The sequence below is a fragment of the Ictalurus furcatus genome, chromosome 25 (assembly GCF_023375685.1).
Source record: "Ictalurus furcatus strain D&B chromosome 25, Billie_1.0, whole genome shotgun sequence".
In the NCBI taxonomy this organism is placed as follows: domain Eukaryota; kingdom Metazoa; phylum Chordata; class Actinopteri; order Siluriformes; family Ictaluridae; genus Ictalurus; species Ictalurus furcatus.
Window position 1 is genome coordinate 3592835 of NC_071279.1, and position 6000 is coordinate 3598834.

Sequence of the window (6000 nt, forward strand, 5' to 3'; positions counted from 1 at the left end):
AATCTTATAATAAGTAATTATTGATATCACACTTTTTTCTTAAAAAAAAGTAATTTTTTTTAAAAATACATATATATATATATATATATATATATATATATATATATATATATATATATATATATATATGAGCGATGGATTAGAACAAAATGTAACACTGTACTTATCTTTTTAGGAACATCACACTGTATTCTTTTAATAAAAAGAGACAAGACATTTTTCTTCATTTTATGGATAGAAGCATCATATTTATTTTGAAGTCTTTGAAGTGTCTAGTCTCATGGGTCCTGGCTATTTCTTTAGATTTTAGAGCAATAAAGCTTTTTAAATCCCCTAAGATGAGCCATATAAACAACATTGTCCACACTGTTATGCCATCACTATAGTTTAACACAAGCTGAAAAGAATGACCACATGATTATGATGTTTAATAGGCCATTAGCTTCTTTATCAGCCAAAAAAGTGCAATTAAGACAGCTGTGGTAATAGCACAACACACACACACATTCAGACTGAAATGCAGAGGTTAAAATAGCAAATTTTCATCTGTTTGTTCTTTGGAAATCCTAATTATGTCATTATCTAACTCATTTCCCTCAGATGTACCACAGGGTCTTGATCACCTCTGACTCCAGCATGGTTTTGATTACTCTGTAATAACCCCCTCTAGACAAACTGTTGGAAGTGCTACGATTTATCAGCCATTGATGGCAATACCAAAACAATCTTCTGAAAAAAATAATTTGGCGTAAGAATTTATGTTTTTGAAAACTGTAATGTCACAGTTAACTCTCTAGCATAAATGCAACAGGTTCTACATATTTTAGCTTCGGTATATCTTTTGTGTGTTGGGATATGACTTGGCTGGGGCATGGATGTGACGTCACTTTGCTTTCAAGGATAAGTGACTTGATTTTGGGCAAATCAGAGAAAAAAAAAACACCCCTTTCTACCAAGGGGCAGTAATTATGCTGGCCATGATCTCAACCCATAAAAAAAAACCATAAGATTCTTAAGATTTTGAATAAATAAATCTGATGCAACTAATGCTCAAAATGCCACCAATATTTTACTAATTTTAATTTCAATTTGTTTTACATTCATTCTTTTTTTAGGTAATTTTATTCCACCAAACTTGTGACACTTGTTCCACCAAACTTGTGACACAAAACTGTTTAATTCCATATTATTCCATATTATTCTCATTTGTAAGTCGCTTTGGATAAAAGCGTCTGCTAAATGAATAAATGTAAATGTATAGGAAATTGCTTATACACACACACACACACGCATATATATATATATATATATATATATATATATATATATATATATATATATTGCAAAGGTTTTGCAATTCAGAAGAAAGGCTACAGGAAAAGCAGAGAGAGAGAGAGAGAGAGAGAGAGAGAGAGAGAGAGAGAGAGAGAGAGGATGTACAGCATATTATATCCAAAGGAAAACTGTTGCATTATATGGGTCCTGGCACTTTCTGGACTAGTTGCATAACTTGGCATGAACATGTGTTTCCTCCTCCACCACAGAAATCTCCTGGGACAGAAAAGATCCCCTGAAGGAAAAGAAGAGAGTAACAGGCTTTGCTCAAACAGCATATTATTCTTGCCATTCAATTCAACTGCTGCAGCTGTGAGTGACCATTATTGAACCCTCATTATAAACTAATGCCTATTATTTGCTTTAAGAATGTAGAAGGATCTAGTTTCTAGAGAAGAGTAACAGTGCCTAAAATTCAAAATATAGTGTTTAATAAAAGTAATAATCATCAGGAAAATGTAAGAGGGCATTTAATCTGGGAAGCTGTACAACAGGGATCCCAAATGACCCCAAACAACCCCACATGGACATAAGGAATTTTCTGCGACCCCATGCCTTGACCATCCTACATTTGTTTGTTTTTTAATCCAAATTTATAATATAGAACTACTGTAACATTTGAACATTTAATAATGTTATTTTAGTGACTAAAACCAAAGGAATTTTCCATGCACTGACTTACCAGTCTAGTGGGAAGTTTTGTCTTGTTATAGGAAAATCCATGCCGGTGTGGTGTGATACGGCCTGACGTAGATGCGTCTGGTTTACGCTTAATGCATGATTGTGCATGTGCGTGCAGAACCAGAGGTAATTCACACACTTGTGCATTATTCATACACTTGCGTATGTTAGTATGTTTATCCGGAAGATTTAAACGCAACATTCATTAGACCACAAAATATTCCAGACAATCAGGTTTCCAAGTCAAATTGTAAAATGTGATAAAAGCGATTTCATGCACAGCAACATTAAACACATTGATGAGCTCTGTCTCTCTTTAAAACTATCCACCGCTGTTGTGATTGTTGTCATGGTCTGTGTCTCAAATTGAAAACTCTGACCTTACATTCAAAAGTATTTAATAATCTAGAAAATCCAGAAGGCTGGTATGCAAAAACAGACTAACTTTAATAGGAAAACCAGCTAGTATGTGGGTGGCTGTGGATCAGGTGGTAGAGCGGGTTGTCCACTAATCGTAGGGTTGACGGTTTGATTCCCGGCCCACATGACTCCACATACCGAAGTGTCCTTGGGCAAGACACTGAACCCCAAGTTGCTAACCGCTAAGGTTAAAAAAGTGCTATGTAAGTGCAGACCATAGTGTTAGTACTCAATAATGCGATCTGAGACACAAGGTTAGTCCGTTGAACGGAGGTATATGGAAGGGGAATTTGTCATTTTTTGGGCTAAATTATTCTACTGCAGTGTGTCGAGACAATGAAAAAATAGCATGTATTAATTGTGGCTTGTCTGAATTGTAAAACTGAAAAAAAAAATAATAATAAATAAATAAATAAAATTTTTTAAAAATAATGGCATACAAAATTTGTCTTTGACATTTCTAATATTAATTTGTGAGGGATCTCTTTGGGAAAAGTGTTCAATCCCTCAAGTACAGTTCCAGAGACTTGTAAAAAGCACAACATTGCTTAAAACATTACCCTACAGTATGTGTTACAGATTACTGGGCCACACTATTTATTATTACATTATACTACTATTTATTTACATTTAAAAAAGGGAACTGGAAAAGGGATTCATATTTTCCTGTCTTTTTGCCTTAACTGACTTAAATTTTCCACCCAAAAACTTATTTTAAAATGAACATAATTTCATGTAAAACCCACAAACCTGACCTGAAAAGTATCAAGAATCATGCCAAATCTTCATCTGCCCTGGTTCTCATGCTACACGATGTAATTAACACTATAGCTATCAGTGTGCGTCTGAATATGAATAAGCCAGTGGACTGCAGTGTGGAAATTGAGGATGAGCATCCCTGACCCTTCCTGAGTGCAATGTTTCATTATGCTAGAATAAACAAATAGTCTTCTTTGCCTCCTTTAGAAGGCATGAATTCAGTCTAATCTGAAAAAGCAGGTTGAGGCAGGTTTTTGCCAATTTGCCAACATTAACGTCTGGGTTACGCATGTAACCCTGTTCCCTGAGAAGGGACCGAGACGTTGCATTTAGCATAACAGTATGGGAGCACCCTTGCCCAGAGTCGTAGCGAGACCGTGAGCCTCTTAAGCGATAGAGATTGCTTCCACTATCCAATTAGAGATGCGCTGCTTTGACAAAGCATCACCTCTACAGTCGCCGCCAAAGTAGACAAGCAGCTGCTCCGACTTTTGCCACTGGCTGGAGCGGTGGACGCAAGTACAGAGAGTCCTTACTGGGCACAGCAGGTGCATCCTCTCTTGTTCCGGTGTGAGGAACAGAGGAGGGCAGAAAACCTGCAACACCACAGGGTGGGCAGCAGATGTAGGCACTTTAGGAATATAATCCGGCCTAGGATACAGGAAGGCCTTGGCTAATCCAGGGGCAAAATCAAGGCAGGAAGGGGCAACTGAGAGAGCTTGTAGATCTCCTACTCGCTTGAGAGATGTCAGGGCCAGCAGAAGAGCTACCTTTAGAGTCAGAAGCTTCTAAGAGGCTGCCTCTAAGGGCTCAAATGGGGCCCCTGACAGACCTTCCAGGACCACAGAAAGTGTATGCGCGACCTGCAGATGGGCCTCAGCCGCCTGACACCATGCATGAACCTCGAAGTTAGAGGATGTTGCCCCACAGAGGCTCCGTCAACAGGGGTGTGGCTGGCCGAAATGGCGGCCACGTAAACCCTGATTGTAGAAGGAGCCAAGCCCGCTGAGAAATGTCATTGTAAGAACTCCAGAACTGTAGCTATTGCGCCGTTCACTGGGTCTAACTGACGTTCCTCACACCACAAGACAAAAAGCCACCACTTGAGTGCATGCAGTTTCCTTGTGGAAATATTATCTCTGAGAACCGTATTCCAGCTGGCCAATAAGGTGCTACTAGCAGCAGACATAAACTGTCTTGGCGAACTTGTGGGAGCAGAGCAATCAGGGGAAAAGCGTACAGATGTGACCTTGGCCACATGTGCACCGTGGTGTCCAGCCCTAATTGTATGGGAGGAGTGAGGGCAAACCACAGTGTGTTGTCTCCTCGGAGGCGAACACATGCAGTCCCGCTTGGCCAAACTTCCGCCATATGGACTCCACCACTTGTGGATGGAGCCACCAATCCCTGGGCCTCAGCCCCTGCCTCAACAGGATGTATGCTCCCACATTCCAGTTGCACAGAATGTACATGGCACTCACTGACAAAACTTTCCCTCTGCCCAGAGAAAAATTAGTTGCGCCTGCCTGAACAGGGGACACGGACATAATCCTCCATGGTGGTCAATATATGAGACCACCGCTGTGTTGTCTGTAAACACATGGTGACCTCTCAATTGAGGAAGAACGAATTTCAGTGCTAGAAATATGGCCCACATTTCTAGGCAATTTATATGCCGCTCCAGATGAGGGCCGCTCCAGAGACCGTGAGCTGGACAGCTGTGAAAGACCGTGCTCTAGCCCATGAGGGAGGTGTCTGTCATTACCGTCTTGCGCTAGGGAGACACCCCTAGAGTGTGACCCAAGGCTAGAAACCAGGGACACTCAAATTCTCAGAGCATGTAGGCATTGCCGCGTGACACTGATTACTCTCAGAGGTTTCGTCCTTGGACTGGAGGGGATGCGTACTTTTCTGAGGTTCAACCTGAGCCCCAAGATCTTCATGTGGGCAAGAACAAAATCTAGATGTTGAACTGCCAGTTCCCTGGATCATGCTAGAATTAACCAGTCATCCAAGTAGTTTAGTACACAGATGCCCTGGAGTCACAATGGAGCCAGAATGACATCTATGCACTTTGTGAAGGTGCAAGGGGATAAAGCTAGCGATATTTCTATATGGAAATATGCACCTTTTAGATCTATCATCACAAACCAGTCCTCAAACTGAATCTGTGGAATGATAAGTTTGGGCGTCAGCATCTTGAACCTGTATGTCCAAAGTGTACAGTTCAGATGACACAGATCTAAAATTGGCCGCATACTCCTCTATTTTTTGCAGACCAGGAAATAACGGCTGTAAAAACCTCCCTCCCTCAGGGAACGGGGTACATGTTCTATGGCCCTTTGTCCAAGAGGGATCTTACTTCCTGTGCTAACATCAGGCTCTGGTCTGTGCTGATTACTGTGCTGAGCACACCTCTGAACCGGGGGGGTCGAGCTCTGAACCGGACCCGGTAACCCTTTTCTACGGTAGACAGAACCCATGGAGACGCATTGGGCAGTAGTTTCCTCGCTGCCAGATGGTCTTTTAGTGACGTTAACTATTCCACATTCTATTGGAGGGAAAGCATCAGATTTTTGTTGCCCAGAGAACACTGAAAACTTGGAACAGCCTTGGCTATGGGAGGCCCTAGAGTAGCACTGGGTGCTAACTGCCCTAACAACCTCATGTCCCCTGATACGTCCCTCCACGGCCCCTCAGGACCGCTCTTCTTTGTCTGCTTGGCCTTTATGACCATTCTCAGATCAGGCCTAGTAGCAGGCCGCAACTGTGGCCGCCCAGTTCCCCTGGCTGTCTGCGGGGGTT